Source organism: Thamnophis elegans, chromosome 5 (assembly GCF_009769535.1).
Source record: "Thamnophis elegans isolate rThaEle1 chromosome 5, rThaEle1.pri, whole genome shotgun sequence".
Taxonomy (NCBI): domain Eukaryota; kingdom Metazoa; phylum Chordata; class Lepidosauria; order Squamata; family Colubridae; genus Thamnophis; species Thamnophis elegans.
Genome location: NC_045545.1, coordinates 91,384,054 through 91,408,808, shown reverse-complemented (window position 1 = coordinate 91,408,808; position 24,755 = coordinate 91,384,054).

Genomic DNA, 24,755 nt, shown 5'->3' with positions numbered 1-24,755 from the left:
CCGCCCGCAGGTGCTTTGGAAAATAAGGCAAGGCAAGAACCAATGGATGGAAGCTATCCTTCATTTAACGACTGTTCGAAGTTACAACGGCACTGAAAAAAAATGTGGCTTACAGCCACTCCTTATCTTTTAACTTTAACTTTAACTTTTAATAGATTTATATGCCGCCCAATCCCATAGGACTCCGGGCGGCTTACAGATGAAGTTAATATGAAGAGTTAAAAATAAGGAACAATTTAAAAGAAACAATTTAAAAACAAGACACCATACACTCAATCTGAGTGGGGCTGGACCTCATTCCTGAGTCAACAGCCCCAGGCCTGCCGGAACAGCCAGGTTTTAGTGGCTTTTCGGAAGGCCGAGAGAGTGGGGAGGGTCCGGATCTCTATGGGCAGGTCGCTCCACAGGGTCGGAGCAGCTACAGAGAAGGCCCCTGAGGGGTCGCCAGCCGGCATTGTCCGGTCGACGGCACCCGGAGAAGGCCCAGTCTGTGAGTTCTTATCGGCCGTTGGGAAGTATGTGGCAAGAGGTGGTCTCCCAGATATCCAGGTCCTAAGCCATGTAGGGCTTTAAAGGTGATGACCAGCACCTTGAATTGTGTGCGGAGACTGATCGAAGCCAGTGCAGCTCGCGGAGGATAGTGTAATAATATGGGTGTATCTAGGTACACCCATAATCGCTAACATAGTTGTATGCTTACAACTGGCATCAGCATCCTCATACAGTCACATGATCAAAATTTGGTTCTCTTGGCATCTGGCCAGAGGTGGTATTCAGCCAGTTTGGACCAGCTCGAGAGAACCAATAGCTCCAATGATCAGCTGGCCCCCTCCTACCCACACCTGCCCTATCCTGTCCTTTATGTCCTGCTTTCTAGCTCATCTCAATCGCTCGGCACAGCTGATCCCCCCCCCGCTGTTTTACTTACCGTTGCTGATGTGGAAGCTAAGCAGCTGAGCTTCTAAATGCTCCATTTTAAGCGCTGCGTGCACACACACACCACACATCCACGCAGAGCCTGCACTCACCGAACCGGTTGTCAAACCAACAGCATCCCACTACTGCATCTGGCTGGTATTTTACAATGGCTGCAGCATCCTGGGGTCATGTGGCTATCATTGACGATCTTCCCAGCCGGCTTCCGGCAAGCAAAGTCAATGGGGGAAAGCTGAATTCGCTTAAAGGCCACACGATTCACTTGACAACTGCAGTGACTCACTTAACAACCATGGCAAAAAGATGTCATACCATTGGGGATGAGTCACATAACAACCTCCTTGTTAACAATGGAAGGAGGAAGGCCTCTTTGATGCTGTGTTTTCAGTAACTAGCAGAACCAGTTCTGTGTATAGATTTGAACTTTAATAACTTGCAAATTCATTATCCTCCTCCCTGCCTCCACTCCCTCCCTCCCTCTTCTTTTCTTTCTTTCTTCTTCTTTCTTTTCTCTTTTTCTTTCTTTCTTTCTTTTTCTTATCTTTTTTCTCTTCTTTCTTTCCTTTCTTGCTTTCCTTCTCTTTGCTCTTCTTTCCTTTTCTTTCCTTTCTTTCTTCTCTTTCTTTCTCTTTCTCTTCTTTCTTTTCCCTTCCTTCCCTCCCTCCCTATCTTCTTTTCTTCTCTTATTTTCTGGTCTGTGTATTAGTTTTTCCCCGTTGACTTTGCTTCTCAGAAGGTTGCATAATTGAAATCTATCTATAAAGTTGATTGTACATTTAATTCCATATTTTGTTGTCTTTCATGGGCTGTTACGCACTTATTATTATTACAGAATCGGAACTTCACTACTGATAACTGTGACCTACACGCAAAGGGCTCAATTCACCCGGATTATTCCACGAATCCCCCTGCTTGACCCCTGCAGCATGGAACATCATAAAGGGAAAACAGCGCCCTCCGTTCCTGTTGATCTTGCCCAGGTAAGCAACAAGAGTCTAAAACCACCCTAAAACCTGGCACTATTTATCGCTCCCGCATTTTATTTATATGCTCTCTGCATACACCGATTCAGATCTGAGACTGCAGATTTAATGAAGCAAGCTGGTACTCGTCAGGCCTGCACACAGAGACCTAAAACTCTTTGCAGCTATAAAACAAAATTGTGTTTCATGCAGAAATCATAACCTCCCCTCCTCCAGATTCTTTCTTTCTTTTTTGCTTTCCTGCCTGGCATTTTTTTAAAAAAAGAATAGAGCAAGAGGAGAAAACCTGTACCCATCGTCCGAGCGCCAATTTTTAATGCTCTTGCAATGAAAAATTGATGCAGAGATTTAATTTCCCTTTTTAATTAAAAAAAAGTGAGGGTTTAAAAGCTGCAGCTTTGGGGGGGCAACTACACAGCATGTATAGCCTCCTACATTTCTCCAGCCTCCCACCCCCCCCCCAAGCCACACACACAGACCCAGACACACACACACCCACATACACACAGCCCTTGGTATCTTAGAAGATGCATGCCTCTAATTGGGAAATACCATTATTCATTCTCTTGATAAGGACACATACGTGCTAAGAAACTACTACATTGATCTATCTCCTTCTGAGCATCTAGCTAGCTGTTAAGCAGACTTTCTGATGCCGTACCAATTCTCTCCAGTGGTGGGCTGCAATTGGTTAACAACTGGTTTGGTGATCCCGTGCTTTGCACACGCGCGCCAGAGGTGTATTCAGCAGGTTCTGACCAGTTCTGGAGAACCGTAGTGGAAATTTTGAGTAGTTCAGAGAACCGGTAATACCACCTCTGACTGGCCCTGCCCCCATCTGTTCTCTGAAGTGGTGGGATTCAAATAATTTATCAACCGGTTCTCTGCCCTAATGACCAGTTGGGTAGGCATGGCTCAGTGGTCATGTGACTGGGTGGGTGTGGCCAACTCAACGTCACTCACGTCAATGGGCGCTTCGCATCAACTGTTACAATGTAATAAGGGTTAACCGGAGGCAGTTTCTGTAAGCAGGGCAATAAAGATGAGGCTACAAACACACCAGAATGTTTCCTTCCTGCCTTCCTTTACAGGGACCATCTCTGTAAAGTGGGAAAAAAACAAAAGGAGATTTCTTCCATCAACCGTTCTCCGAACTGCTTAGAAAGTTAACAACCGGTTCTCTCGAATAGGTGCGAACTGGCTGAATCCCACCACTGATTCTCCTCCTCCGGAATCCCAGCTGACTGGGAGGGAATGGGGATTTTGCAGTATCCTTCCCCTGCCACGCCCACCAAGCCATGCCCATGCCCACCAAGCCATGCCCACAGAACCAGGAGTAAAATAAAATTGAATCCCACCTCTGGCACGCGCCTAATGTGCAGTGCTCAAAATACAGAAATTTGAAACTCAGCTGCTTACCTTCTAAGGCGGCCCCGGTAAGTTGAACGTCATCAGCTGTGACATGCGAATCGGTTGAGCCAGAAAGAAGAAATATAGGACAGGGTCCTATATTTCCTTCTATATTTCCTTCAGCTGGCCCTGCTGAAGATCAGCGGGGCCAGCTGATCTTCGGAACTACCGGTTTGCCTGAACCGGTGCGAACCGGCAGCAGCCCACCACTGATTTTCTGCACTTGCATCTACCAGTACCTGATTATATCTGGTCGTATGATACAAAAAGGATGTTGAGACCCTAGAAAGAGTGCAGTGAGCAGCAACAAAGATTATTAGGATGCTGGAGGCTAAACCGTATGATGAACGATTGAGGGAGCTAGGTATGTCAAGTCTGACGAAGGGAAGGATTAGGATAGGACAGCAGTCTTCCAGTATCGGAGGGGATGTCACAGGGAAGAGGAGATTTATTTCCAAAGCACCTGAGGGCAGGACAAAAAGTAACTGGTGGAAGATCATTAAACAAAGATCCAAGCTAGACACACACTGCACACTTACTTAAACCACTTACTCTGGTGCAAGCTCACACTGGTTACTGTTAGGTAAGCTCCCCGTTGGGAGAGTGAGTGCATTCAGATAAGCGTTGTGAGAGTTGTGTTGGAGAACACACAAACCAGCATACAGAGACACTGCAGTTTAAATAGGCTTTTACTTTCGTGGAAATAGAGGTATCAGAATCCATCAAACATACACGGATAAGTGTAGCAGTTGCAAAACTTACAATAGCTCACAGCACTTTCTAACAGCCAGCTTCCAAAACACTCAAATCAGATCAGCCCACAATCTAACAAACAGAGAACTAACTCTGTTAGAAAGTGCCGTGAGTTATTGTAAGTTTTGCAACTGCTAGTAAACTTTGAGTAACAGACTGTTTGTATGATTATGGACTATGTTACTTGGATTATCCCTTAACTGAAAGACATTGATGACTGACTGTCTTATCCGTGTATGACTTGGACTGTTTGATGGACTCTGATACCTCTGTTTCCACGAAAGTAAAAGCCTATTTAAACTGCAGTGTCTCTGTATGCTGGCTTGTGTTCTCCAACACTCTCACAACACTTCTGAACGCGCTCACTCTCCCAACGGGGAGCTTACCTAACACAATCATCTGTTTCACTATGTATTTTTTCAATATCTAGTGAGATCTTGATTAGTGCTCATAATGAATTCCGCAAAATGGGCCATGTGACTTGGATTCACTGTACGTGAAGTGAGATTTCTATGGAAAATAGGATAAATGGTTCCAGCTGGACAGAAATTGGCAATGAAAAATTGTAAACATAAATAGTTAGATGTTTATTAGTGGAATGGAACAGCGAAAGATTGGAAGAATATACTACTTACGACTTAAATTTTTTTTAACAGAATTGTTATGGAAGGCAAAATAAAACACATTCTAGATATCATCCCTATTGATCTTCGAGAAAGATAGATCTCATAAATAAAAGTAAATAAATCAAGTGACAAAGGACAAGCTGGAAATAAACCAATATCCAAAGCATACCTGCTATCTCCTGTATTTATTTATTGTTTATTTATGTATTAATCATATTTATATAGCCGCCAATTCACTGAAGATGAATCTGGGTGGTACACAACAAATGGGTAGAGCCACAAAGAAAACCAGATATAAAAATATATGATAAAATCAATTCAGTAAATATTATAAAAGCGGAGGTATAAACCCTAGGCTATTTATTTAGCATACGGTGATTTTACATTAGCCAGGAGACTAACAATGCTAACGCAGAGTAATTTGGTTGCCTGTTTGCTAGCTGTTTGGTTCATGCTCGTGTGTTTCCCAAGGTGCACCACAGGAGGGCGAGCTTGCTCCTCATCAAAAAGAAAGACAAACAGGGTTCTTGCCGTGTCATTTGAGGTCCTTCCACCAAAGCTGTCTCACAAATGGCTGTCACAACCTGGAAGGCTCAGCGCTGGCAGAATTCCGGCTGCCCGCACAAAGCTCCAGCTCATCTTCCCATCGAAGTGGTACCTATTTATCTACTCACACAGAGCATGCTTTCGAACTGCTGGGTAGTCAGAAGGAAAAGCGAGTGACGGGAGCTCACTCCGCCACACAGCGTTGAAACTCAAACCACTGCAGCAAAGGCCATCTCCAGCATCATTAAGCCACTGAGCCACCGCGCATCTTAAACCTTCAGTCCGTGATGGGGAACTTACGGCACTTGTGCCACAGGTGGCACACATAGGCCTCTCTGCGGGCATGCCAGTCGTCACCCAGCCTAGCTCCATCATGCATGCATGCGCGCCTCCCACCGGGCAGCTGGTCTTTGGGTCTTTGCTGTGCATGCAGGGGATGGACACATGCATATGTGGGGGCAGGACACATGCACAGGGGTGTGTGTGCTCGCATTGCATTTTGGGGCCTCGCACAGCGCCCCGCACCCCGTTTAGGCCTGGAAAGTCTCCTGCACTAACCTGGAAGCAGAAAAAAGGGTGAGGGGGGATGGGGCGCGTGCACGAGGGGGGGGTCATGCTTGCATGCACGGGGGCAGGGCACATGTGAGGGGGCCACACATGCATGCACAGGGGGGGGCACACGCACATTGCATTATGGTACAGGCTGTTGCACACACACACACACACACACACACACACAACATTTTCGGCACACAACAACAAAAGGTTAGCCATCCCTGCCTTAGGTGAAGAGGGAAGAAAAATAGCCAGCTCAGCAATGGAGATATCTAAGCACATCTCTGTTTGTCTGGAACCTCTAGATCTAATGACGTAGTGGCAGGCATAAGCCACCAGAACCTTTCTTAAAGAATCTCAAAGTACTTTTATGGCTAGTCAACTACTATATGTTACAAGAATCTGCACAGACTTGGGAATGGTCAGATGAAGCTTTAAGGAGAAGTGAGCCCTCTAAACTTGGTCCTCTCTAATACCCCTCTAGCCAAGCTAGAGATTCTACCATACAGATCTTGAGGTCTTCTGAAACTGTGTTGGAAAGGACCTTGTAGGTCATCTAGTTCAATCCCGCGCCCAAGCAGGAGACCCTACAACATTTCAGACAGATGGCAGCCCCAGTCTCTTCTTGAAAGCCTCCGGGATGAAGCTCCCACACTTCTGTTCCATTGGTTGATTGTTCTCACTGTCAGAAAATTTCTCTTTATTTCTAGGTTGAATCTCTCTTGGTCAGCTTCCATCCATCATTCCTTGTCTGGATTTCAGGTGCCTTGCAAAAATAGGTGTCAGGCCTGCAGCGGTTCCTTAAGAATCTTTGGCCTGCCACACTCTCTTCTAGCTTCATCTTTAGTATGTGTATTCATTAAGGGGGGAGATAGCAAGGGGTAGAATGTGTTGTTTTCAAAATAAAAAAATCATTTCTAGAAGCTCAAGGTTATTCTTTGTTCTGCACCTTGCACCTGACCTGAACCAGCTGGGTGGAGATGCCAGCGTGAAAGAAGAAGATTGGACCATGTGGGGATTTGTGGGTGTGGGGACAAGATCATGAAGTTTCAAACTGGGTGGAATCGCAGGAAGTGTTTCAGAATCGGGATTCCACAGTACGATGCCAACATGTCTGATTATTAAATTGGAAGTTTAAGGATAGTTTTGCCTCGGACTGATTTAATTCTGCATTCTATTTGGAATGCTGACAAATAGATTGACCCCCTCCACTCTGTGACAGCCCCTCAAATATTGGAAGACTGCTATCATGGCTCCCCTGGTCCTTCTCTTCACTAGACTAGGCATGCCCAGTTCTTGCAACCGTTCATCGTATGTTTTAGTCTCCAGTCCCTAATCATCCTGGTTGCTCTTCTCTGAACTCTTTCCAGAGTCTCAACATCTTTCTATAGTGTGGTGACCAAAACTGTATGCAGTACTCTAGGTGTGGTCTTACTGGGGCTTTATAGAGTGATTAGTACCTCACTTGATTTTGATTGTATCCCTCTGTTAATGCAAACTTAGGATCGCATTGGCTTTTCGGGGTGCCACTGCACATAGGGCTAATCTAATCTTGGGAGTGGGGCGAAGAATGCTCCATAGGGCAGGCACCAGAGCAAAATAGGCACATCTCTGCCCAGAGTTACCTTGAGGTAAGATAGGGGGCCTATAAATTTTTAAAATCAATCTATCTCCTGGGGCCCACCAAATGTGGGTTCAAGCAGCATGCCTTTTCTGGCAAATCTAAGAGACAGACCAGGGGTGGGCTTCAAAAATTTCAGCAACGGGTTCTCTGCGCGCAGCTGGGTGGGTGTGGCCATGGTGGGTGTAGCTATGTCAGCTTCCTGCACCACAGCGGGGAGGGGCGTTTTTGCTTTTCCCAGGCCAGAGGCTTTCCTTGAGCCCTTGGGAGGGCAAAAACTGCCTCCCCGGGGTTCCAGAGGCCCTCCAGAGGCCAGAAACGGGCCTGTTTCTGGCCTTCTGGAACTTCTTCCCCCTCTCCAAGCCTCCACGCAAGCCCTGCACTTACCTCACATCCAAAACGGGCTGCATGGAGACTCCTGGGAGGTGAGGGGTGGGTGGGGCCAGCCAACCAGAGGGTGGGTTCCTACCAGTTCGCACCTATTCGGTAGACCCGGGTTCATCAAATCTACTGAACCAGTTAGAAGAGGTTCCACCAGTGGACCGGGAAAGCAGGCCACACCTACAGAAGAGGTTCCGAACGTTTTTGAAACCCACCCTGGTCCTTGGATATGATTATTCTACACTATCATGCTCCTATTTATAAAACTCAGTGCCTCTGTGAAAGGTAAGGATGACTACTGCGTTTGTGGTGCAATCAGAACGTTGCGTGTTGAAGTTGTTTTAACGCAAACCAAAGATGCCTTTTGAAAAACAAGTTTACCTCATTCTTATGCATGCCAGTGCGTGTGTGAGGTAATTTAAGGTGGTTCTGACAAGTGTCGTCGGCATCTTCATATCGGTCACATGAGCGGCAAGCCACTCCCATCCGGTCACATGGGTGGCAAGCCACTCCCATTCGGTCACATGGGTGGCAAGCCACTCCCATCCGGTCACATGGGTGGCAAGCCACTCCCATCCAGTCACATGGGCAGTAAGCCACTCCCACAAAGGAGGCACACCACAGAGTAGGTTCGAATAATTTTTGAAACCCACCACTGCAGCCAACTATGGGATTTGGAGGTTCTCCGAACCGCCATAACATTAGCTACAGGTTCTCCCAAACCCGGGCGAACATGTAGCAGTCCACCCCTGAGGCAGGCTGATATAATGATGGAGAGACCGTTCCTCATATCTTCAAAATGGCCCTATTCTTTTTTTTTTTTTGAGCTTTCTCAAAAGAGGACAAGAGAGAACCTCCCTTTCCTTCCTTTGCCAATAGAACCAGGATTCCTGTACCGTCCTTCGTGTCTACACAGAACCAGGGATTGGAGGCTTACAAAGTAGGAATTCCCGTGGATTGCTTCTTTGAATAGAGAGTCGGGAGATGGAGTTGAAAGCAAAGTGACAGAACCGAAAGAACGCTGGGAAAACAAAACGAAACACCCGTATGCTCTTAACTGTCAGCCTCACTGATTAAAATTAGCTTTAGTGATTAATCTACTGATTAAACCGATTAAAACTTCCAGCTCTACTTAATACTCAGCACCACATGGAAGAGTCCCGCTGAAAGAAGAATTAAATTCACAGCATCTCATCAAGAAGCAGCAGAAATAGTCTCAGGCAAGAGTGGGGTTTGCGTACGTAACTGGATTATGATCAGCAAAGGAGGAAAATGCTGACTGTGGTTTCCTTTCCTTTTCTCTTGCTGTTCTTCTTAGGTTCTTTTACATTCAACGCCCCAGTCTCTTCCCCAAAGGTAGGACAATTCTTGAAAAATGGAGGGGGGGGAGAGAACTATAATTTTCTCCTCAAACAATGAGGGCTCAGCGCAGTGGTGAGTTTCAAAAAAATTTCGAACCTACTCTGTGGGTGTGGCCTCCTTTGTGGGAGTGGCTTGCGGCCATGTGATGGTGGGAGTGGTTTGCCGGCCATGTGTTGTGTTTCTTTCTTTCTTTCTTTCTTTCTTTCTTTCTTCTTTTCTTTCTCTTTCTTCTTTTATTTCTTTCTTTCTTCTTTCTCTCTCTCTCTCTCTCTCTCTCTCTCTCTCTCTTTCCTTCCTTTTGTCTCTTTGTCCCTTTTTCCTTTTTTCTTTCATCTCTCTTCACTTTTTTTCTTTTTCTTCTTTTTTTTTCTTTCTTCTTTCTTTCTTTCTTTCTTTCTTTCTCTTTCTCTCTTTGTGCGTCTGTCTCTGTGTGTGTGTGTGTCAGTGGTGGGTTTCAAAATTTTTTGGAACCTACTCTGTGGGTGTGGCCTCCTTTGTGGGAGTGGCTGACGGCCATGTGACCTGGTGGGAGTGGCTTGGCAGGCATGTGGTTTTTTCTTTCTTTCTTTCTTTCTTTCTTTTTCTTTCTTTCTTTCTTTTTCTTTCTCTCTCTCTCTCTCTCTCTCTCTCTCTCTCTTTCCTTTCTTTTGTCTCTGTCCCTTTTTCCTTTTTTTCATCTCTCTCTCACTTTTCTTTTTTCTTTCTTTCTTTCTTTTCTTTCTTTCTTTCTTTCTTTCTTTCTTTCTTTCTCTTTCTCTCTCTGTGTGCGTCTGTCTGTGCTTGTGTGTGTGTGTCAATGGTGGGTTTCAAAATTTTTGGAACCTCTTCTGTAGGTGTGGCCTGCTTTCTGGTGGAACCTCTTCTAACCGGTTCGGTAGATTTGACGAACCGGTTCTACCGAACTGGTGCGAACTGGTAGGAACCTACCTCTGGCTCAGCGGTTAAAGACCTTGAGCGTGGAGATCTGATCAGGGGTGGGGTGTTTTTGCCCTCCCCAGGCTCGGAGGCTTTCCTCGAGCCTCCGGAAGGATGAAAATGGCCTCCCTGGGCTCGGGCCATTTCTGGCCTCCCCAAACTTTTGGTAGGCCTGTTTTACACCCTCCCTGAGCCTCCATGCATTCCCTGCACTTACCTGCATCCAAAACAGGCTGTGTGGGGACTCCTGGGAGGGGCAGGATGGGCATGGCCAGCCAGGAGTGGGATTTGGGTGTTCTCTAAACTGCACAGAATTTTAGCTAGAGGTTCTCCTGAACCAACCCCAGCAGGTCATGGATCTGATAGTCTGGGTTTAAGACCCAAACTCCATGGAATAGGGCAATGATGGCGAACCTTTTCGGCACCAAGTGCCGAAAAGGGAGTGTGTGCACTCCATGTGCTCAGCTTGGCTGCAACCAGAGAGAGGAGCTGCACAGAAGGCATGCGCGTGCTGGAAAATGAACTTCTGATTTCAGGTGCATACATGTGCGCCAGCCAGCTAGTGTTCCAGTTACTGGCATGCATGCGGCCATGTCTCAGCTAAGCTTAATTAAAGATTAGAACTCCTATGATATAAGCACAATGGGAACAAGGGAGTTTAACCTAATCAAGAATATTTTATTGGATACACAGGTCAGTTATTTTTATAATCTCTAGTAAATAGAGTCAAGTTAAACTGTGGCATTATTTCTCAGACTGCACTAAATATAATAATTAGTCCATGGATTTGGATCGGTAATAAATTTAAATAAATAAGTGAATGTTAATAATTAATTAATTAATTAATACAATTTAAATGCAAATTCACGATCATCTAATTAAGCATTTCTGCAAATACATTTTATTGGATTATCATCTTCACAATGAGGGAGCATCACATTGGAGATGGTTGTTGAATTAAGAGGCAATCATTATCTCCCCACCACCCACGCACCCTTCTTCCCCATCTTTTAACTATATTTTATTTTTGATTGGGATTTCTATTTTTATTATTTTAAATATTTTAAAGATATTATTTGTTAAGTTTTAAAATTAATGCTGGAAGCTGCGCCCAGAGTGTTTCATTATGAGATGGGTGGAAAATAAATTCAATGAAGATAGATAGATAGATAGATAGATAGATAGATAGATAGTAGATAGATAGATGATAGATAGATGGATGATAGATAGAGATGGATGATAGATAGATAGATAGATAGATAGATAGATAGATAGATAGATGGATGGATGGATGGATGGATGGATGGATGGATGGATGGATTGAGTAGATAGATAGATAGATAGATAGATAGATAGATAGATAGATAGATAGATAGATGGATGGATGATGGATGGATGGATGGATGGATGGATGGATGGATGGATGGATGGACGGACGGACGGATGGATGGATGGATGATAGACAGATGATAGATATCATAGTGGAGGGATTCAGGGTTTTGCACCAGTAAACTGAACCGTTTGTTAACATTTTGTACAGTTTGGCGAATTGGCTGATCCCAGTACTGGCTGGCCCTGCCCTCCCCTTGCCTGGTCTGAGAAGGTAAGAGTGATGGAGGGGGAGGGAGACTTGCTCCAGGTGGGGCTGGAAAAATGGTACAAGAAGTGGTGCAAGAAGTAGCACAGCCCTTGCCTGCTGGAGCGAGGGTAATGGTGCCGTAATGGCGCTGGTAATGGGCTAATCCCAGCCTTTGTTGGTGTAGCTGGGCAACACGCCTGGATTGCTCAGGGAGACACATGACTGTTCTTCACCCAAGACACTGGCTTGCTGTGTTCGCCACTGGCTTCACCTCATGGACTGCCTGCTGCCCAGCCCATGCCACCGCTGTTCCCACCTCATGGCCAAAATGCCTGCCCAACTGCTTGCAGCGCCTGGCGCAGCACAGTAAAATTTAGTGTGCTTCACAATGGGGAGACAGGGTTCACTCCTCCTCCTGGAGCCATTATGATGCAGAGCCACAATATGACCTGTCCCACTTGCCTCTGGCAACAGCAGTGGCATCAGCAGGCAGTCCATAAGGCAACCATGCTGGCGAATGTGGCAAACCAGTTCTAGGGTGGAGAGCAGGTCGCACGTCCCGAGTGGAACGAGGCTTGCACCAGGCACCAACATGAGCTGGAAGTAGCTGCCCACCGTTTCCTGCTGCAAAAATCTTTTTTAAAAACCCTGACTGTCAGGCAGTGAGACCCAGCAAGAGATGGGAGAATCAGACCCAGCCACTTCTCCACCACATCGCTTCCCAGACCGGCTTACAGCTCTGAGCCGGAAGTGGCAGGAGGGGGGGGCTGCTTAAGCACAACCGTACCATGACAAAGGTGGAATGTTGTACTGCGCAAATGCAAGTAGAGGGGCACTTTGCTCCCACGCTAAGTCTCCGCCCATTGCCACCGCTGCTTTGGCCTGTCTGTGTGCTTCAACTTGCCGTGACTGACTAAATTCCGTCACAGGGTCATGTGACTGAATTGGCTCAGTCACATGACCCTCACCCCCAGCCACGGCAAGCAGCTGGTCATTAGGGAGAATCAGGTGTTAAATTACTTGAATCACATCATTGATAGGTAGATGGATGGATGGTTGGATGGATATATTGATATAGATATAGATCAGAAGTGGTATTCTGCCAGTTTGGACTGGTTCGATAGATGATATAGATATAGATGATATAGATAGATATAGATATAGAGATATAGATATAGATATAGATATAGAGATAGATATAGATATAGATATAGATATAGAATAGATATAGATATAGATATAGATATAGATATAGATGATATAGAGATATCGATGATATAGAGATATAGATATTAGATATAGATATAGATATAGATATAGATATAGATATAGATATAGATATAGATATAGATATAGATATAGATATAGATATAGATATAGATATAGATATAGAATAGATATAGATATAGATATATAGAGATAGAAATAGATATATAGATATAGATATATAGAGATAGAATAGATATATAGAGATATAGATATATATAGATATAGATGATATAAATGATGATATAGATGATATAGATATAGATATAGAGATAGATAGATAGATAGATAGATAGATAGATAGTAGATAGATAGATAGATAGATAGATAGATAGATAGATAGATATAGATGATATAGATGGATGCAAGCAATATCTTCAAAGAAGGATTTTTCCCAGGTGAAAGTTGAAGGGGAGGCGAAAGCTTCTCCCCAAACAGTACTTTTCACCTGGAGATGTTCTAGGCACGAGAGAGTAATTGCGCATTTCATCCCATGTATTTCCCTTGATTGATCGAGCCAGTTAGTAAATTTAATGGCTGCTGCTTGGCCCCAAGATCACCTGGAGTTATTTTCACAGCCTGGGACGGAACAGGCAAGGTCAATATGGCTCCAGGATGCCCGTATAACATGAGAAGGAAGACCCAAGTTTTACAAAAACAGCGGGAGAAACGCCAAGCTGATCTTGTGCAGCATGACAGAGGGATGTTATGATAATTAAGAGATGATAGAGGGGGGGAGGAAGGGTCTTGCCCCTTTCTTGACAATTATTGCCCCTTGCCCCCAGTTGGGAGACCAATTCATTTGGAAAAGACGTTCGCAATGTAGGTAGTCCTCAACTTGCAACCACAATTGGGGCCAGAATATCTATTACTAAGCAAGATGTCAGGTTTCCAAAAAATACTCTTGATTCATGAGCTCGGACCAAACCTCAAAAGAAAATTAGTCATTTATTAGGAGCATTTATTTTGGCAAGTGTTTTTCGCAGTCAGATCTTAGCCTTATTTGCATTACAGCTTAACTTTACGCCTGTTCCTTCCCTCCCCTCAGTCTGTGTCATAAATCACATTCCCCAATGAAGTGCACCTCTCCCAAGCCTGCTGCGGTAATCCGAGATCTGACTCTAGCCGAAAGTATGTGTGGAATGCGCTCCCCACTTCCTTGCCATGACAATTTAGGAGTTGACACAAGATAATTGTGAAGTGAGTCACACCCAAGTTTCTTGTCAAGTGTCAGTTGCTTGCTTGCTCTTTGCTGATATTGGTGACAGTCTTCTAGTGACTATGGAGAAGGGGGATGAAGGGAGGGAAATTCCTGGGAAACCGAAAGCAGGTGCTGTGCCTTCTTGAGAAGCTGCTTCAAGGTCACCCAGCTAGAAGAAGGAGTGAGAGGTGTTATGCAAGCTCTCGTGGGGAGAGCGAGAGTACATTCAGAGAAGCGTTGTGAGAGTGTGTGGAGAACACACAAACTAGCATACAGAGACACTGCAGTTTAAATAGGCTTTACTTTCGTGGAAATAGAGGTATCAGAGTCCATCAAACAGTCCAAGTCATACACAGATAAGACAGTCAGTCATCAATGTCTTTCACTTAAGGGATAATCCAAATAACATAGTCCAGTATCATATAATCAGTCTGGTATTCAAAGTTTGCTAGCAGTTGCAAAAACTTACAATAGCTCACGGCACTTTCTAATAGCCAGCTTCCAAAAACACTCAGATCAGATCAGCCCAGCATCTAACGAACAGAGAGCTAACAGTCGTTCTGGCTCCTCTTATGGCCGATTGAGGAAAACAGCAACCAATCACATTTTACAGTATGATTTAAAGAAACATTGTAACATGATTATATATTGCCAACCCAACCGTTAGATTATTCCTAACAAGTGGCATACCAGAACATGCTTGAACTGACTGTTAAGGTAAATGGAAACAAGGATTGTTTTCTATCGAGAGGTTTAGGTTTGTCGCACATCTGACACCAAGGTTGTGGTGGTCGTTAAGCACATCTGGTCTCCCTTACTGACATTACTTGTTGGAAGTCATCTGGAAAGATCACCAATGGTGATCATATGACCTCAAGAAGTTGTAATTAACATAAATAGATGCCGATTGTCAAGTGCCTGGATTTTTATCATGGCCAATGTAGATGCTGCGATGATTACGAGGAATAGTTGTAAGTCGCTGTTTTAGCAATAGCAATAGCAATAACAGTAGACTTATATACCGCTTCATAGGCCTTCAGGCCTCTCTAAGCGGTTTACAGAGTCAGCATATTGCCCCCAACAACAATCCGGGTCCTCATTTTACCCCACCTCGGAAGGATGGAAGGCTGAGTCAACCCTGAGCCGGTGAGATTTGAACCGCTGAACTGCTGATCTAGCAGTCAGCCTGCAGTGCTGCATTTAACCACTGCGCCACCTTGGCTCGGGTTTTCAGGGGGCTGTAAATACTATTGAAATACGTTGATAAATAACGTGTGGTAAGTTGAGGACTACCTATATTGTCCATAGGTGACCCATACATTTCAGAGTTTGCTAGTTTACCCATAGTCCCCCCCCCACAAAAAAACCCCCTTTCTGGTGCAGGGTGATTAGGAAGAAGGGAGAACATTGACGTTGTGGTCCCAAAGGTGCTTTTCAAGAGTGCGAACTGGACTTTCTGGTATTTGTTCGAAGATGTTTCGCTTCCCATCCAAGAAGCTTCTTCAGCTCTGAGCCATGATGCCAAGAGTTTGACACCCCTGATCTATATGGTCACTAAGAATCAACAAGGACTTGACAGCACACCATCAAATCAACTGTCATAACCAACGGATCACATGTTAGAAATTTTGTGAACTACAATTTCCACTTACCAGAAAAGCACCTGATCAGGAAAGATTATACTAAGAGGTTAACCAAAGAGGCATTTCCCCCTCATAATCTGTTCTATTTTTGTGTACCAGGGCAGACAGAAGGTATATTTCCTTTCAGAACTGGATCTTTTTTAAAAAAAATAATAATCTTGTAATCTGTGAAGGAAGCTACTTAGGGGAGAATATTTGCTAACTTATTGCAGAATATGTAGGTCAGTGGTTTGTTCATTTGAAGCCCAACTAAACAATCAATTCTGTCAGCATCATGGTTGGCTGATCCCATAAGCACAGTAAAATCTACTTATGTGTAGATGGCACTATTATGAGTTCTTCAGTTCGGTTGAATCTTCTTCTCCTCCTCCTTCCTCCTCCCTTCCTCTCCTCCCTCCTCCTCCCTCCTATTCTTCTTCCTTCTTTCTTCTCCTTCTCCCTCCTCCCATCCTCCTCCTCCCTCGTCTCCTTCTCCTCCTTCTCTTCCTCCTCCTCCCTCTTCTCCTCCTTCTCGTCCTCCTCCCTCTTCTCCTCCTTCTCGTCCTCCTCCCTCTTCTCCTTCTCCTCCTCCTCCTTCTCCTTCTCCTTCTTCTCCTCCCTCCTCCTCCTCCTCCTGCCTCCTCCTCCTCCCTCCCTCCTCCTCCTCCTCCTCCTCCCTCATCTTCCTTCTTCTTCTTTTAATTCACATCCTGGTCAGTGTCTCTTCCCACTTCTACCATCAGGCAGAAGACATCAAAGCATAGCCAGCGAACAAATAGGCTTAAAAATAGTTTCTATCCTTGGGCTGTCAGACTCTTAAACACAACCAATACAACACAACACAACACAACACAATAGCAGAATTGGCAGGGACCTTGGAGGTTCTTCTAGTCGAACCCCCTGCCTAGGCAGGAAACCCTATACCGTTTCAGACAAATGGCTATCCAACATTTCTAAACACTTCCAGTGTTGGGCATTCACAACTTCTGGAGACAACTTCTGTACTGTTCCACTGATTAATTGTTGTAACTGTCAGGAAATTTCTCCTCAGTTCTAAGTTGCTTCTCTCGTTAATTAGTTTCCATTCATTGCTTCTTGTCCTGCCCTCAGGTGCATTACTCTGAAACGGTATAGGTATTTCCTGCCTGAGCAGCAGGTTGGACTAGCAGACCTCCAAGGTCCCTCCCAACTCTGTTATTCTAATAACAGAATAACAGGACTTGGATGGGCTTGTATATATGTCTAAATAATTGAAGCAAAGCCAGCATATAGGCATTTTTTTGCGGACATGTAGGAACTGACAAGGATCAACAACCAATAGACTTTCTCTGTACTTATTCCATTGAAGGAGATGAAACATTGTTGGTTAATCCAAAGAATATCAAATGTAATTGAGGCTACCAAGTACTTATTGTATCTCTCTGTTGCTGACATAACATATCATGAGATAAAGCTGTTGTGGCCGACAGTGGCCAGCAGAGCTGGCAACAGATTCGGCCAGTGAGGAGGTTGGGGGAGGAACATGGGCCAGTCCTGGAGTCTGGGGAAGGCTCTGAGGAGGGCTCTGTGTCGGAGGCAGAGAGGGGGCCAGAGCCGTATGCCAGTCATCAGCTGCCTCCAGAGTCAGACATCAGTGAGGCAGAAGAACAGCTGGAGCCTGTTCCTAGTATGCGCAGAGTTGCCAGACGAAGGGAACAGCTAAAGAACAGGGATCGACTTGGGAGTAAAGCCATAAGTGGATGGTGAATGGCCCTCCTGAAGGAATAAAAGAGGAGCGAACGGGGAGTGGAGTTTGCAGGAGACAATTAGTTCACTAATTGGTTCATGACTCTCCAAGATTCCTTGCCAAGTTTTGCAGATATCGGCCTGGCAGCTCCAAGCCAGATAAGGTCTGTGACTGTAAATCCTCCCTTGAAAGACTTTGCTGGATGTGAATCAGCAGAATTCACAGTAAATAATAAAGGGGTTTTTGTCAGGACAAGGAGTTTGCTTCATGCTCTTGGGAAGCCTTGGTCAGAACAAAACCATAGTCATATCCCCCTCTTCATTGGTCTTCATCAGTGAGCCTGGAGTCATTGGAACATAATCCTACTGGGCATAACAAATTCACACAATACTGGTTAACAGGAGTAAGATTTGTTAAGCTGTTTGCTAAGAGTTGGTGGGACTTTGCCCCTACAATACCATGCCATATCATGCCTCTTATTTTTACTATTTCATCTCCAGCGATGACCAATGGATTTTTTCCATTCACACCATTCCTGCAATCACATGCTTTCCATTCCTGTTGTACTTCCACTTGGCCTTAATGTAGGTTATATTAAACCTATATTAAGGGACACGGTGGCTCAGGGACTAAGACGCCGAGCTTGTCTGATCAGAAAGGTTGTGCAGTCAGTGGTTCGAATCCCTAGAGGCGTTCATGGAGTTGAGCTCCTGTACTTGCCCCAGCTTCTGCCAACCTTTGAAAACAGTTTGGAGCATCTAATAATGCAAGTAGGAAAAATAGGAACCACCTTTGGTGGGAAGGTAACAAGCGCTCCATGTGCCTTCGGCATTTAGTCATGCCAGCCATATGACCACGGAGACGTCTCGGACAGCGCTGGCTCTTTGACTTTGAAATGGAGATAAGCACCGCCCTCTAGTGTCAGGAATGACTAGCACATATGTGCAAGGGGAACCTTTACCTATATTATACCTTGCTCGTCTTTGGCTGAACATTGAGAAAGGAACTTCAGGACCTCAAATTGTATGCTGTAATAACTCGAGTGTCTTATCAGCAAGCTAACATTCTTTCCCAGAAAGTTCAACCTATCTCAGTAAGTCAAGGGGAAGAAATATATTGGTTTTTGAGCCAAACATGTAAATCAAAAAGGAGATGATGGCTAAGAAACATGAATGATAACCAGGTTCCCTTGTAACTGTTCTTTGGCTAAATGTCAGAAAGAAAGATTTGTATTTCAACGCTGGAAGACTGGGGCATCAGAGGGGCTGGGCCACATTTCCTGAACTTTTTGATCATTTTTTAGGGGGATTAAGAAACAAAACGAATATCAACAGCTGCAAAAATGTCTCCCATGTCTTCCCTCCCAACGTGAGATCAGTTAAGTGGGCAGGTTCCAGGTCCCATCTAGTAAGTGCCATATTTTTCAGACCATAAGACACACCGGACTATAAGACGTGGTTCCACCACAAAACCGCGTTCAACTAAAGCGCGCTCGACGAAACCGCGTAGCTGATGTCATCACAGCGCGACAACAGCGCGGAGAAAAAGCACGCTGTAAACGCTAAAGCTAAAATTAACCCCTAAACCTAAACCTAACCCCCTAAACCTAATCCTAACCCTAACCCTTAACCTAACCCTAAAACTAACCCTAACCCTTAACCTAACCCTAAACCTAACCCTAACCCTTAACCTAACCTAAACCTAACCCTAAACCTAACCCTAAACCTAACCCCTAACCCTAACCTTAACCTAACGCTAAACCTAACCCTAACCTAACCCTTAACCCTAACCCTAAACCTAACCCTAAACCTAACCCTTACCTTAACTTGAATCGGCTGTGCTTTCAAAGCGCTATTTTAAAGCGCCCTTTTTTCTCCGCGCTGGCTGTTGTCGCCCTGCTGATGACATCAGCGACGCGGTTTAATCGGGCGCGCTTTAGTGGAGCGCGGTTTTGTGTGCCAAGTAAGACGCACCTAAATTTACAGGAGGAAAAATAGTTTTTTTTGTCTCCGTGCATTGCGTTTTTGCCCTCCCAGGACCAAGAAGTACTCAAGCAGTGCTCTGCACAGCCCATTTTCACTCCAAACACACCCATTTTTGGCTTCTGGGGGCCTGGGAGGGCAAAAACTCAACGCCACAGAGGGCTGGGAGCCTAACAATGGGCCCATTTTTTGTGGAAAACGGGGCATGCAGAGCACTGAAGAGTGCTTTTGGGGGCCGTGGAAGGTGAAAATGTGACACACGGAGAGTTCAGGAGGCCAAAAATGCCAGTATTTGATCTATAATATGCATCTAAATTTTCACCCACGTTTAGGAGGGGAAAGGTGCATCTTATACTCTGAAAATATGGTAGTCTTCCCTTGCATTGCAAGAAGGAAGGGTGCCTTCTCAGTAATGGCTCCTCAGCAGAGAAATTCTATCCCTAGGAGATCTATATCCCTTCCCAGCCTTTTGAATTTCTCCAAATTTAACAAATTTGGTGACTTGGAAATGCATGAATTTCAACCCCCAGTTGAAACTGGCATGGCCAGGCTAGTGAAGAGAAGGACCAGGGGAAACATAATAGAAGTGTTCCAATATTTGAGGGGCTGCCCCAGAGAGGAGGGGTCAAGCTGTTTTCCCAAAGCACCCGAAGGCCAGACAAGGAAACAATGGATGGAAACTGACCAAGGAGAGATTCAACCTGGAAATAAGGAGGAATTTTCTTGACAGTGAGAACAATCAACCCATGGAACAGAAGTTGCCTTCAGAAATTGTGGGCGCTTCATCAATGGAAGCTTTCAAGGAGAGACCGTATTGTCATCTGTCAGAAATGGTGTAGGATCTCTTGCCTGGGCAGGGAGTTGAACTAGATAGCAATAGCAATAGCAGTTAGACTTACATACCGCTTCATAGGGCTTTCAGCCCTCTCTAAGTGGTTTACAGAGTCAGCATATCGCCCCACAGTCTGGGTCCTCATTTCACCCACTCGGAAGGATGGGCGGCTGAGTCAACCTTGAGCCGGTGAGATTAGAACCGCTGAACTGCAGATAGCAGTCAGCTGAAGTAGCCTGCAGTGCTGCACCCTAACCACTGCGCCACCTCGCACCTAGAAGGTCCCCTCCAACGTTGTTAATCTGAATCTGAATGCAGTATTGCAAGCTAACTCACTGCCCACTGCCAGGTGTTCGATCCTGACCTGCTCAAGTTTGACTCAGCCGTCCCTCTTTCTGAGGTCAGTAAAGGAGGACCCAGATTGTTGGTTGCAATGGTTTCCACCACAAACCGCATTCGACTAAAGGGCGCTCGACGAAACCGTGTAGCTGACGTCATCACAGCGCGACAACAGCGCGGGAAACAGAAGCACGCTGGTAAACACTAAACCTAAAATTAACCCCTAAAACCTAAACCTAACCCCCCCTAAACCTAATCCTAAACCTAACCCTTAACCTAACCCTTAACCTAACCCTAAACCTAAACCTACCCTAAACCTAATTCCTAACCTTAACCTAACCCTAAACCTAACCCTAACCTTACCTAACCCCTAACCCTAACCCTAACCCTAACCCTAACCCCTAACCCTACCCCTAACCCTAACCCTAAACCTAAACCTAACCTAACCCTAAACCTAACCCTTAACCTAATCCTAACCCTTAACCTAACCCTAAACCTAACCCTAACCCTTAACCTAACCCCTAACCCTAACCCTAACCCTAACCCTAACCACTAACCCTAACACCTAACCCTAACCTAACCCTAACCCTAACCCTAACCTAACCTAACCTAACCTAAACCTAAACCTAACCCTAAACCTAACCTAACCCTTACCTTAAGTTGAATCGGCTTGCTTTCAAAGAGCTATTTAAAGCGCCCTTCTTTCTCCGCGGTCGCTGTTGTCGCCCTGTTGATGACGTCAGCGACGCGGTTTAATCGGGCCGTGCTTTAGTCGAGCGCGGTTTTTGTCGTGCCACGGGTGGCAATATGCTGACTCTGTAAACTGCTTAGACAGGGCTGCAAGACACTCTAAAGCAGTATATACAGTATGTCTAAGCTTTGCTATTGCTATTCTGCATTTCCCGGCTCCTTTTCCCATCACAATAGCAGCAAATGATGTGGAGCAGAGCTGCACCTTCACAGTAATTAGGTCAGGACACCAAAATAAGTGGCAGGTATTATATTGAACGGGCCTCAGTGGGGTGGAAGAGTTTTGAGGCGTTTAATTCCATCTGAAGTGTGTACTCGCTCACCTGGAGTTGAAGTATGGATGTACTGCTTCCTTTTATCCCCGTGCATTGCGGAGATTCATAAATGCCTTTGAGGGTGTTGCGTTGAGCCCCCTATGCATTGCAAGTATCCAAATATAAGCTTCCCAGACAGATGGCTGTTTAATTGCCATTGGAGCATATCCGGTGAAGAAGTGGGATCCAGAACCTCTGGGTAATTGCCGCGCCATCAAACTGCTGTTTTTGTTGGATTAGTATATTTGTATTTCATATTTCTTAACCGAACATTGCCCTGGGATATTTTTTGCCCAGAACATTCAAGGAGCCGAGGTGGCGCAGTGGTTAAATGCAGCACTGCAGGCTACGTCAGCTGACTGCAGTTCTGCAGTTCGGCGGTTCAAATCTCACCGGCTCAGGGTTGACTCAGCCTTCCATCCTTCCGAGGTGGGTGAAATGAGGACCCGGATTGTTGTTGGGGGCAATATGCTGACTCTGTAAACCGCTTAGAGAGGGCTGAAAGTCCTATGAAGTGGTATATAAGTCTAACTGTTATTAATTAGAATTTCCTTCCCCTAAATTCCACCTAAAGATTCCCGGAGATTTCCCTAAATTTCAGGGGTTGCCACAAAGAAGAGGGAGTCAAGCTCTTCTCCAAAGCACCTGAGGGCAGGACAAGAAGCAATGGGTGGAAACTAATCAAGGAGAGAAGCAACTTAGAACTGAGGAGAAATTTCCTGACAGTGAGAAGAATTAATCAGTTGAACAGAAATTGCCTCCAGAAGTTGTGAATGTCCCAACACTGGAAGTTTTTAAGAAGAGATTGCATAACCATATGTCTGAAGTGTATAGGGTTTCCTGTCTAAGCAAGGGGTTGGACTAGAAGATCTCCAAGGTCCCGTCCAACTCTGTTATTCTGTTCTAAAGAAGAGGGAGTCCAACTATTCTCCAAAGCACCTGAAGGCAGAACAAGAAGAAATGGATGGAAACTAATCACGGAGAGAAGCAACCTAGAACTAAGGAGGAATTTCCTGACAGAACAATGAATCACTGGAATGATTTGCCTCCAGAAATTGTGGATGCTCCATCACTGGAGGTTTTCAAGAAGAGATTAGACAATAGAATAGAATAGAATAGCTATTAATGGAATGGAATAGAATAAAATAAAATTGCTATTAATGCAATGGAATGGAATGGAATGGAATGGAATGGAATAGAATAGAATAGAATAGAATAGAATAGAATAGAATAGAATAGAATAGAATAGAATAGAATAGAATAGAATAGAATAGAATAGATATTAATGGATGGAATGGAATGGAATAGAATTCTTTCTGCAGGAGGCCATTCACACTGAAAATGGGGCAGAGGGGACAGCGCACGCCCCAGTGCTTTGTTTTAGTCGGCAGGGTGCAGCAAGAGGCATCCATCCCATCATCCCCACTTCCACTCCACCCACCCCGCCAGCCTGTGAAGGAGAACTACAATGCTGATCTGGACCTTTGTATTTGTATTTGTATTGTATTTGTATTTTATTATTTGTATGCCGCCCTTCTCCGGGAGGACTCAGAACGGCGAACAATTCAAGGGGGAAAAAGGGGAACATAAAAAGACAAAATACAAATAATAAAGGTAGACAACAGTCGCACAACCATACATGTCGAGAGGGGAGGGAACTCATCACCCCCAGGCCTGCCGGCAAAGCCAGGTTTTGACGGCTTTTCGGAAGACCTGGAGAGAGGTGAGGGTCCGAATCCCTGCAGGGAGTTCATTCCAGAGGGCCGGAGCTGCCACAGAGAAGGCCCTTCCCCGGGTAATAGCCAGGTGGCATTGGCTGGTAGATGGCACCCGGAGGAGGCCAACCCTGTGAGATCTAATGGGTCTGTGCGAGGTAATTGGCAGCAGGCGGTCTCTCAAGTACCCAGATCCAATACCATGAAGGGCTTTATAAGTTACGACTAGCACCTTGAAGCGTATCCAGAGACTGATCGGTAACCAGTGCAGCTCGCAGAGGATAGGTGTAACGTGGGTGTACCGAGGTGCACCCACAATCGCTCGCGCGGCTGCGTTCTGAACGAGTTGAAGTCTCTGAATACTCTTCAAGGGCTGACCTCAAAGAAATCCAGTTTGTCACCCCTGGACTATACAGCAAGGGTGGTATTCCCTTCCCTACCGGTTCGCAAATGTGAGTGCTTGTGCATGCGTGCTTGCTTCGCTCACACATGCCACTTCTGCGCATGCTCACAGCCTTCCATGCATGCGCTTTGGGCAAAAAAAAATAGCCTAAATGGGATGCTGTAGAGCTGGGGTTGGTGAGTGGGGGCGTGATTTCCGCTCCCGGTTCAGGGGAAGTGGTCCGAACCGGTAGAATACCACCTCTGCTACACGGATCTTTGTTGGCAAAGTCTCTTCACATTTCGTAGCCAAAATATTTGAGCTTCGGCTTCAGTTTTTAGGACTAGCCGGGGTTAAAAAGTTAAGCCAAGGGAGAAATGCAGAGAAAGCTAGCTGCATTCAAAACCCATTAATCAGAGTACAGATGATGTTCTTAAATCTTAGTCTGCTTACACTTCAGCAGAGATTCTGAACTCACCAGCCTGGTTTGCATTGCCACAAGCAAAATGCGGATCAGTCACTGAGAACCTGAGCTTTGCCTGAGTCATTGGATTCAGTATGTTTCCATTATCCAGTGGTTGAAGTCTCTTCAGGAAAGGTGGGAGGTGGGGGGGAAGGAAGGAGCTTTAAGGAAGATGCCATTTCACTGTGTCCTCGGAAGGAGAACGAAATCCATTTTAAAAGAAGCGAATGCACTGTCTTGATTTCAAGGGAGATTTATTCCAGTCAAGAGTTTAAGGCAAAACCTCTGACTTGAACATGTGGCAAATGCGTGACTATAGAAGCAGCAGAGAGACCAGATGGAGCCTTGGCAGAATCCTAATTTTCTTCTTGCATCATCAGGAAAGCTTTGGCAATAGCAGGCTGAGAAAAAGAAGAGCAGAGGACAGAGAATAAAGAGTTGGAAGGGACCTTGAAGGTCTTCTAGTCCAACCCCTTGCTTAGGCAGGAAACACCAT